Below are 12,425 nucleotides of genomic sequence, written 5' to 3'. Positions count from 1 at the left end.
TTCTCTCAGGATATGCCTATGGTATCCATTATCACCCTAAGGCCGCCCCAGCCAATGCCAATATCCTATCGCGATTTCATGTCAGCCAGAACCCAGAATTTCATGAGGATCCAGAAGTCTGTTGTCATGAGGACAGTGATACTGCCATCATCAAAGACCTATATTCCATAATTGATGCACGCCTTTTGGGATAACACACAGTGACAGGCCAAGTCCTCCACGAGGTTTTCCATTATACAACAGAAAGATGGCCTGCTGACAAAGTAATGTCTCGTGTACCCTGACCTCCAAGCCTTCTGTAGCACGCTGCAAAAGTCTTTATCCGTGCATCACATTGTGCTGATAAAGGTCGTGATGGGCCACGCTCAGGTCCTCATTCCCAGAACCCTATGGCATTGGGAAGTCATTTTGATTCTCCTAGCAATACATCCACTGGAAGGGTGTGGAGACACTTAATGCGAGAATGGTGAAAGAGTGCCTCACATGCCAAAACAAGCAAGCTGTGCCCCTGTCAGTATTTTCCATGGCCTCCTATGGGGACTCATTGGTTGTCTTCATTTGGACTTTGCTGGCCCATTCCTTGGATCTGTGTGGCGTCTGATTTTGAATGTGAGCAGAGGGTTCTGCTTTGTGTTTTTCATGCCATTCACAAGCTCAGTGAAGACGATCCAGATTGTTTCGTGGTTGTTCGCCCTTAAAGGCGTCCCACAAGCCTTGGTCACTGACAATGGCCCCAATTATCATCAACATAATTCTGATTCCTGCTGTTCAATTTAGTTTCATCAGTCCTCATGGTCAACCTCACAAATCACCATTTTCCCTAGAATCAGAACAGCCCCATACCTTCTTGGATCAATAGATGGTGTAGGTTTTCTTTGCAGGATCCAGTGCAGCTGTGGACACCCTCCCTTTACTCTCCATTTGATTGGGCAGGCAATGTTTGAATTCCAGTTGCTGCGAAGAGGCTGTTGCTGCTGGCATATCCATGAAGTATGGGCCCATCATGGATCCAAACCACTAATGGGTGGCATAACTCCTTCTTGCACTCCAGACGCCTGTAATGTGACTCTCTTTGCGCCATATACCATTTCCCCCACCCAAGACCTCCTGTGGCCAGCCGCAATTCGTCACACTCTCATCCCATATGAATAGAAGTGGATCCAGTCCCCACCCCCCCCTTCCCCAGAATGGTGAATGCTCCAACACTGTCGAGGCCCCCAGGGCCTGCTGTGGCCTAGATGCACTTTTGGGGGAGAAGGGCGGGCAGCGGCAACATGAATTGCGGTTGTACCATGTATGCCACAGAATGTAACACTCATGCAGTCCATAGCAGCCACGCAAGATTTTCAGAAGGCGCACCAAGAACTACAGGCAAAAGTAAGAGGTCGCTGGCCTTATCGCAAGACCGTGCCTGTATCCGGTCACGAGTTAGAACGGGACAGCACGGTTCTTCCTGGAGAATAACTATTTAAGGAAACCCAGGGATCACTGTGGACAGTTCCCATCGACGAGAGTTGGCCGATTCATGCTATTGTCTATACGCCATCGATGACGACAATGTAGTGGCGAGAAGTAGGCTTATGATTTGGAAAACAGCTCTCACCGAGTGTTGGTAATTTCAATGTTTAGTTCCGGCTCCAGGGATTTAGGTGGAGCCAAATCCACAGAATTGTATTTTGTTTGGAAACGCAGAGGAGGTATAGTCAGACTGTAATTATAAATTGTGACAAACAGTTAATTTGCCTTTCGAACGGACAATAATGAAACTAAGACAATATATTCTGCTTCAACTGGGATACTCAATAATAAAAAACAGATGGATTTTGCAGAAATTATGAGCTCCACAGTGAGAATAAACAGCTAAAGGGTAGTTCTGATGTATGAATGCATGAACCCCACAGGAAATCCCCCACATAGATGCAGCACAGTCATAGGCCTGTCCTCAGAAACATGCTTTATAATTGCACGGAAGTTACCCATGTACTTGTCATCTTGTTTGTCAACTTCAGTAGGATCTAAGTCGTTAAGGGGGCCTTAATGCAATCTCCTGACATCCACAGATAATCACCACATCGATGAGAGGATCTAGCCCTTTTCTGTTTCCTTCCCACCTGTTCCACCAAGCCTTGGTCCTGGCGATGTTTCATATCTCTTGCCTTGTTCATCATCATGTGAACAAAATTTTGACCATGAATTGGAGTAGCTATATAGTAAGTATTGCAGGCCTGGATGTTGAAATATAGAAGATCATTACTTCTACACCAGAAACTTGGAGTTTTCCAGGGCAGTAACATTTTGATTACTACCTTTACCAGACTTGTCATAGCGAAAAACAGACAGTACTTACGGAAGACACTGTCCTCTTTGGCAAAGTAAACTAAAATAAAGTTGAATGTACGATATTGCCAAATTTGCAAAGTGAGGGGAAATATATAAATTGCATTAGGCACAGAAAAGTTTTGGAACTGTTGTAGCTTCATGTGGTAATAAAAATTTTTGACACTTAGCGAACAAATACTTATCTCATAGTTACAGCCCGGTCGTGTATTGTCTCCACGCAGCCAAACATTACTATTTCCAATCAATGATCGGCTCAATGGGACCAGAGGACCCAGTCCACTCCATGTGAACACAGTCCACACCAGTATGAAGCTAGCACCAGCTTGCACTGTGTCTTGTTGACAACTTGGGCCATGACTTCGTCGGGATCTGCACCATCCTCGAACTCTACAATCAGATCTTACCAACTTTAATCGGGACTCATCCAATCAGACCACCATCTTCCAGTCGTCTAGGGTCCAACCAGTGTGATCACGAGCACAGGAGAGGGGCTACAGGGAAAGTCGTGCTGTTATGCAAATGGACTCACATTGGTCACCTGCTGTCATAGCCCATTAACGTAAGTTCGCTGCACTGTCCTCATGTCTCACATTGATTTTTGCGGTTGTTTCGCCAAGTGTTCCTCGCTTCTTAGCACTGACAAACGCCGCTGCTCTCGGCCCCTAAATGAACGCCGTCGGCCACTGCCCTGTTTGTGATGAGAGGTTCTCCCAGCATACTCTTGACGGTGTGGATCTCCCAATGTTGAATTGTCTAACGATTTCCGAAATGGAATGTCCCATTTCTCCACCTCCTCCTTCTAATCAAAGTTTATTAATCTCCGTCGTGCGGCTGTAATCAAGCTGGAAACCTTTTCATGTGAATCACCTGAATACAATCGACAGCTCGGCCAATAAACTGCCGCTTCAAACCTTTTGTACGCCGGACTACCGCCATATGTGAAAGTGCATACCGCTATCCCATGATTTTGCCACCTCTGTGTGGATGTAGCAACAGGCATCTCTCGTAGTTTGATTCTCGAACTTCAACCGTGGACTTCCTCTGGTATTTTTCTGGTATATATATGTCCATTGCACCTAAACAGATAATCAACAAACCCCTTCTAGCCAGCATTATTTTATTGATTTCGTTGTTTGTTATCTTATTAGTCCCTTTGACTTTTCACGGTGTGCCTTTAACAACACATTTCAAAAGTATTACGTTTTTCAGTGCCTTATATCAAGGAGTCCAGGTTTCACATTTACAAGATGCAACACTACAAACACGCTTTTTGGAAGCATTTTTCTGGTGTGTTACCGGTCAGTTTTAGAGGCTAACATCTTTTTTCTAGGTTTTGTTCTGATTCTTACTTTTTCCTCGCTCCTTACACCTCCAGCTATTTTATTTCCTAAATAAGCAACAATGTGCTGGAGAACGTGGCCATCCACGACAGGTACTCGGACGCTGATTTGTCGTCGTTTTGTCACAAACCATTAGTAATACAGTTTCGTCATGACTTTGTCCACTTCATTTAAGGTGGAATCTAAGATGTGCTGGATCAAATGGTGTCGATAAGGATATGTGGGTATTCACGTGACTCATTTTTTTGACACAGGAAGAATGTCGTATTGTTGTACTGACTTGTGAAGAACAATATTTGTACTAGGAGTACTATGTGGGTCATTTTTGACCCAGCTTACCCGCCTCTATAATCATCGCACGACCAAATGCTCCCGTGACTTTTCATCATTTATGCGGTTGTACAACTTACCCAAATTTCATCCCCCCTAGCTCACTCACCTATAAGTACGAAAAATTTATCTATTACTAGCTGACCCGACAGACTTCGTCCTGTCAAAAAGATTTGTAATATGGCAGTTTTTTTGCCTACGTATTTAAAAAAATTCTCCTGAACAGAACCGTCACCCTGGTGATAGGGCGTTGTGAATAAAAAATAATTAAATAAAACATATATAAGGATTTAAAAGTAAGTAATCGCTTTATTGTTAATCATGTGAATCATAATTATTATTATTATCATTGTAGTGCTTTGTGGTATACGATGTTTCTTGTTTGATTACCTGGCGCATAGATAAACAAATCTGATGGTTTTCCAACACGGGAACAGGCAACATACAATTGACCATGTGAGAAACATGGGTTTTCTAGATTAATACCACAAACACTTAATGATTGCCCCTGGGACTTGTTTATAGTCATAGCAAAAGCAAGCCGCACTGGAAACTGTAGTCGTTTAAACTCAAATGGCACATCAGTCGGAATCATTGGGATGCGCGGTATGAGAACATCTTCTCCTTTATACTTTCCTTTGAGTATAGTTGCTTCTATCACATTGTTTAGTAATTTTTTTATCGCTAACCGTGTACCGTTGCAAAGACGCGGTTGGTTGATATTTCGCAACATTATAACCACCGATCCAACCTTTAATTGAAGATTGTGAGGTGGCAATCCTGGCAAATCCAGCGAGTTTAAAAATTCCGGTGGATAGTTGACTACATCATCTTGATTAGTAGCCGAATCAACTGATTTATATATCCTCAATTCGCCTGTAATTTGTTCTTGAATTTTGAAATTTAATTCATTTACATCTATGTTTTTTGCAGCCAGTATAGCTCGTTCACTCAACCAATCATGGTTTCTGTAATTTTGAGAAACATCTGGAAACACCTTCTGAATAAGTTCATCTTTTGATCGAGTTAACTGACAAAAACTTTGAGGAAAGTTAATGCAGCCAGTCAACATGTCTATAGGAAATTTGCCATTACCAATGTCAATGAGTTGTTTAGAGAATATGTTTCCAGATTGGTCATTTCGCAACGCGACACGCATATTCTTGCTTAAATGAAGTACTTTGACATGTTTCCACAAATTGGAGGACTTTAGACATGCATTGAGTTCATCAGCTGGCGTTGATCGTGGAATCACTGGCAATGTTTGACGAAAATCTCCTGCTAATAAAATCATTGCACCACCAAATCGGTTATTATTGCTCCGTAGATCTTTTAAGGTTCTGTCTAAAGCCTCCAAAGATTTTTTATGTGCCATCGTGCATTCATCCCAAACAATCAATTTACATTGCTGCAAAACCTTTGCCATTGCAGAGTTCTTCGAAACGTTGCAGGTTGGAGTTTCATTGCTTTGCATATTTAATGGCAATTTTAGTGCTGAATGGGCTGTTCGACCACCTTCAAGCAAAGTTGCTGCGATTCCCGACGAAGCGAGTGCAAGTGCAATTTTATTTTGTGAGCGAATTGTTGCTAATATTAATGAAATCAAAAAAGTTTTTCCTGTACCACCAGGTGCATCTAAGAAGTAAATCCCTCCAGTTTCATCATTTGTTACTTTCATAAGAGTTTCAAATACATACTTCTGTTGTTCAGTTAACAGTGGAAGATTTGTTTGAATTAATTCTTTCAAAGCGTTGAGATCATACAGTTTTTCTCGATGCAACTCTTGGTTAAAAGCGTCATGCATTGGACGATTGGGCGCGGTCAGGCCTAATTGAATTAATAGTTTGTTTGACATTATCAAGCACATGTCCTCAATTGAAATCAATGCTTCATTCTAAATTTCTTCACTGATTTGTATATTTGGATTTCCCATTCTATTCCGTATTTGATACAAAATATCATCACACATATAATCTTTGTACTTGATCCACAAATCAATTGGGTTTGATGGGAAGCATGTAGATATGATTATAGAAAACAATGTTCGTATTTGATGAGCGTGTGATGATATTACAGCATCATTGAGAGTTTGCTCCCAATGAGTGTCATTTTCAAGCAATTGCAAACGTTGACAGGCTTCTCTGTAGGATCCACACAATTCACCATGAACAGTTCGTAACTGTTGGAATGATGTTGGGCCACGTACATTGACTAATAGCAGTCGTAAATAAAAACATTCATCATTGCTTGGATGTACTGAATAAATCCGGCCAATCGCATCGGTGGAATATACATCTGTATATCCTGGAACTGGTTTTCCTTGTTTCCGTCGTATAAATCTCATTGAGGATTGATTCCAGGTATAATATTTTGGCATTTCAGAATATAGCAATGTTTGTGCGAAATGATTGTTTTGGCATGTCTCAAAAAAACTGGTTAATGTAGTAGATGGTGGCTGAGCAGCTCTTTATACTGCGTTCTGTGCTGTAAAATACACTCTTTGTCCATTTTCTAAATGCACAGCTAAGTGAACAACAGAAGGGTGTCTCTCATGAATAGGAAAAGAAAATATTCGCCAAACTGCTTCATTACTACTGACATAGCGGCCCATTTGGTATTGGGTAACTTCATCATTGGAATTCTCTGCACCAATTCCAATCACAGCCATATCACTCCCTTTGGTTACATATTTGCAAATGTATTTAATAGATTTCACTGAATGGCAAGATTCAACGTTGATGTGTGCTTTGAATGTCTTTGACAAAATGGGTGAATATGGAACAATCCAACGATTATCTATTTCAATATCTTGTTGATTTAATTTGACAATTGTTGATTTTCCATTGTCTGCTGTCGATCTGCGACGATACAATGGATAACCGTCATTACCAGTAATTGTTTCCGATATTAATGTCCGTGGATATCGTTTTGAACATTTACCATCCATCATCACGGTGAATTTTGATTAAGAGTTCCACAGGGACCATGTATCATGTTTTTGATAACTACCTCATGCAATCCAGGATCTACTTGTACATTAGGGATTTCAGCTGATATCACTGCATCAACTTCATTTGGCCTTATCTTTTCAACCAACCAAATCAAAATGTGTGCATGTGGCAATCCTCGTTTCTGCCACTCCACAGAATACATCCAGCAGCGTGTCTCACCAAACACATTATGTTTTACGATGAAATCCATTAAAGATTTCAACTTTTGTCTAAAGACTCTGGCTGTAATATCATGATGATCAATGGGTGACTGCCCAGGGAATAACTCCTGCTTGATTTCTATCCATTGCGGATTGCATGTAAATGTGATGAACAAATCTGCTGTACCATAATGACGAACATACGACATGGCATCTTGAGCATATTCGTGCATATGCCGAGGGCTTCCGATGTATGTTGCTGGAAGAATAGTCATCCGACCGACATTCTGTGCATTTCCATCAGTATTAATCGCATCTCGAAGGTGAATATACTCTTCAGATCGGAGTTTGGTTTGATTCAACCTGATGAATGTTAATCTCTCCGTTTCAATTTTTACATACATGTCAACAACATATTTGTGATATAATCGCCGACATTTCAATATGTGATTTTCTTCATTTTCCCGAATCATTAGGCCGTATGAATAATAGTTCATTGAACTGACTTTTTTGTTGGTTTCAGAACCTGTAAATAGATTTTCTTTTAATAACATTCAAATATAAAATTAAAATACATAATATAATGACAGATATTATCGCCATAGCTAAATTAATATTTTAGTTACCTGTATTGGGATTTATCATTTTTATTGAGAAATCGTAGCCATCTTCACCTTGCCAAAATATAATGGGATATTGCAGTGCATCATATGAGCAGTGTGTTTCCTTTATACGTTGTAATTGATCATTCCGACGATGTAAAACAATATCACGTGATTCCAAGTTTTCTCCAACTACAACGATAGCAACTTCATCAATAGTTGGTGCATTAAAACGTCTTGTATGTTGACCTGCAGGTGTTTTATCAGCTCTGATTACAATTTTGTGATTATCGGATGGCATCAGATCCAGGGCAGTTTTAAACAATATAATCAATTGATTGTGTTGATGAAATAAAGTTTGTAATTGTTCTACAATAGACCTCTTTACTAAATTGTTATGTGCACAACGCAGATCAATTTCTTGTGGTGAATTGCCCATAAAATAAATTTGCAGGAATTTGTTGTCGCTATCTGACACTGGTAACAGTGAACCTGCTCTGTGATATATTTGCCCTTGTATCTGTAAATAAAATAAAATATTATGGCGTGGTATAAATTAATGGATTGTCAGTGATCAAACTTAAATAATATTTGATCTTAAAAAGTATATATTTAGTTTGAACTAATATCTATCAAATATAAAATATAATAAAAGTGTCACTGAAACTGAATCACCATATAATATGATGACTAAGTGATATATAAGTGATTAAGAAATTGAAGATTAGTGACACATCTTAACTTTTGTGACAGAAAATTTTGTTCGCTAAAATAATTATGAGTAACTGCTATAATACATACCTTGAAAGTTGGCATAAAATTTTCCCGAACTACATTTGTTGCCCCAAATGAAGTCATTTGAAAGCAATTGTTATATTGTTGGATATGTGTCAAAAAGTGTATAGAATCTGTTCCTATTCCTGAAACCAATGAGTACAATGGTTCTGGTGGTGGGTCCAATGGTATCAATTTCACTTTACCATTTGCGCAACACAATCCATTGGCTTCGTTTTTGTATTTTAATGCCTTACAGTGTGAGCAAACCGAGTTCATAGAACCAATAACAACACATTGGTAGTTACTGTAGTCAATTGACACATCGTAACTGAAAGCAGCTCGATTCAAACTTGCGCGATTATTAGTTGAATGTCGCGCTCGCGCTTCACGCGTTTGTGATATCCGAATTCTTTCACGTTCATTTCCGTCGTCACGTTCTTGTGCCGTACGAATAGATCGGTAATTAGCTTGGTTTGTAGCATTTCTGGTTCTTCTACCTAAATTGCTTCGTCTTATAGGAGGCATATCAAATATAAATTAGTTTTTCACTATATAGTTATTAGTTTTTCACTAATCACGAACTAAACAAACACTAACTAAGTAAACACTCTGCACAAAACACGAATTTGTTTCGTGTATCAGTTGACAAAAGCAAACTCAGTAGATTAGGTCACAGACAACTTTTTTTTTTTAAATTTTATATGACTTGAAGTCAAATCCTTTTAAGCCGTACGAATTGTAACGCGATTTTTGTTTGACTGATGTAATGACGTGGAAACTGATGCATTTTATCTCGCGTGCCGAAACTAATACAAAAGAAACGCGAGTTTCGGAACGCGACATTAAACTTCTCCAACTATGTATTCTGTGCTCCAACGCACACACGCACATTGTTTTGACAGATATGATCTTTGACGTTAGGAACACACCTACATTGCTTAGACAACAGTGAGTGCTTGTAATTTAATATGAACTTTATACCATAGCAATAAAGCTCAAATTGACTACGTTTTAGTTACAAATCATTTGTATAGGAAAAAGAAAAGGGCTATTTTTAGGGTTTTTCCAGCAATAATTCTAATTTTTCTCGCCGTAAAAACCATCCTTGAACTTCAAGGAACATTTTAAAAAAAGATTTGGCCAAATTGGTCGAGGCGTTGTTGAGTTATGCGCTTACCAACACATTTTGCGATTCATTTTAATATGAACTTTATACCATAGCAATAAAGCTCAAATTGACTACGTTTTAGTTACAAATCATTTGTATAGGAAAAAGAAAAGGGCTATTTTTAGGGTTTTTCCAGCAATAATTCTAATTTTTCTCGCCGTAAAAACCATCCTTGAACTTCAACGAACATTTTAAAAAAAGATTTGGCCAAATTGGTAGAGGCGTTGTTGAGTTATGCGCTTACCAACACATTTTGCGATTCATTTTTATATTATAGATACCAGTAGTACGATGTGGGTAATTTTTGACCTGTACCCGCACAGTTTGATATCAGGTAATACCGGTTTTCTGGCACTAAATAGTTTCTGGGCACGCCTCGACGTTATTCATGAGCTGTTACAGTATATTATACTTTGGGCCAAAAAGGATGTTAAATACAAATTATTCGGTTGTCGAATGATACTTTATATCAGCGAGGCTTTCCGTTTTCTATGAACTGACGACATGCAGACCTACGCGGAGTAACATTGCAAAACCACAGAATAATATGTGACATATTACACTTCATTATTTTCATCGTGGTAGCGACAGTATAAAAGAGGTAGTGCCGGAGGACATACGTTGCCATATGTAATTTTATTTATGTTCAGAACAGGCTTATGTTTCTTGAAGCTATTTTATTGGTCTTGACGCAGCTGCTGGTCTAAGACATTTTTCATTTATTTGTGTTTATGAGTTCTGAACAAGGCTATATTATTGCAGCAGAAACCATGGTCCATATTTAAAATAAACAAAATTTAGTGCAACTGCGGGCTGTTTTTCATTCGAGGCAACATATTATACAGTGCAGAATCCTTCGCCCCCTCCTACACTACTGTCTGGAGCACTGCTAACAGTTCTCTTACCCTACAGCAGATGTTAGTCGCGTCGCCCTTATGGAACGTTACGACTGACAGCTTCTTTACCTCCATGAAACAGGCAGATGAGCTGAAACAAAAAGGAACAAGTTTAGTTTGTGGTCTTCGGAGATCACTCAATGAGGTTCTTCCTGCAGCACGAAGTAGAGAGGACACATGGTATGCAACACACAAGTCAGGCGACCATCTTCTCGCAGCTTACCACAGGAAAAAGTAAAAGATATCCGTATCCTGAGTAGCATGCATTCCATCCTTACCCGACGCATCCACCAGCATCTCAGGCAGCACCACCTCCTTCTCACTACCCAACGTGGCTTTCCTTCGCTGCTGATGACCTTCTCCCTCACCTCACTCACTTCCCCTCTGAACAACTCAACTCCCGTCTCTCCACCATCTCCCTCTCGCTCGACCTTGAACGTGCTTACGACTGTGTATCGTATTCCGGTCTCCTCTTCAAGCTCCAAACCTTCGCCCTTCCTATTAACTACGTCCGTCTGATCGGGTCCTATCTTTTGCAACGTCCTTCCTGTGTCACCATCCATAATACGGATTCCTACACCTTATACCCCTCCGCCGGTGTGCTGCAAGGTTCTGCCCTCTCCCCTCTTCTCTACCTTCTATGTACGGCGGACATGCCACTACTTCCAGCCCCCATTCACCTTTTCCACTACGCCGATGACACCGCCTTCCTTCCCCTCGCCCCCACCCTGCAATGCTGCCAACAGCTTCTCCAATCCCATCTTGACCGATTCATCACATGGTGTAACCAGTGGTTGCTCAAGGTCAATCCTTCAAAGACCCAGGCGATCACTGTAGGCAAAACCACCCCTTCCTTCTGTGGATTTCTATCTCTCCATCTACGGCCATCCTATCAACCTCACCCCCACCCTCAAGTACCTTGCCTTGGCGTCACCCTTGACCGTCACCTCTCCTGGATCCCCCATCTCCAGACAATCCAAGCCAAGGCAGACCCAACTCCACCTCCTCAAGCTCCTTTCTGGCCGCACATGGAGTCTGGACCCCTCCACCATCCTTTACATCTATAAATCCCTCATCCACCCTATCCTCTGCTATGCCCATCCCTCCTGGACCTCTGACTCTTCCACCTTCTACAAATCTCTTCAAATCGTGGAACACCATGTGCTCTGCCTCGCCTATTGCATGTGCCTACCCTCCCCCACGTGGACCTCATTCCATTCCCACACCTCCTCCTTTTCCTTGAATTGATACAGATCCTCTACACCTCCTGAGACTTGATTCCCTTCACCCACTTGTCTCTTCCATGCTTTCCCACCCCTGTCCACTTCTGCGCCTGTACTCCCACATCCCACCCACTCTCCATCTCTCCACACTCCATACCGTTCCCCAAGGTGGCTTCTGCCAACTCCCCTTCCCTGATGATGCCTTCACCCCTTCCATCTACCCCTCCTACCAATTTTAATCCTCCCCTTCCTCCACCAGTGGTCTTTCCCCAGGGCACCCTCTCTTCCTTCTCTTCCTCATCTCTTCCTCCCTCCCTCCTCTCCCCAGGGCTTCCCGTACCCCCTTCCTTCTTCCCCCCCTCACTTCTCCTCTGTCACTGGCATCTACATCCTCCCCCTCTCCGTCCTACCCACACCTTTCCCCTTTGGCAAGTCCCTGGCTTTGTGCATGAATAGTGAATAGTCATGCACCGGAGATTGTCGCTAGTGTTTGTGTGTGTCTTCGTGTTAGTGCTTAAGTGTGTCTATGTTAGTGCTCCAACGTTTCACATGTGTAATTTCTGTCTTCTCTGTGAACAACTGCTGAACGTTTTTTATT

This window comes from Schistocerca americana, chromosome 11 (assembly GCF_021461395.2).
Source record: "Schistocerca americana isolate TAMUIC-IGC-003095 chromosome 11, iqSchAmer2.1, whole genome shotgun sequence".
Taxonomy (NCBI): domain Eukaryota; kingdom Metazoa; phylum Arthropoda; class Insecta; order Orthoptera; family Acrididae; genus Schistocerca; species Schistocerca americana.
The sequence above is the reverse complement of the archived record's forward strand: the minus strand, read 5'-3'. Positions refer to the sequence as shown.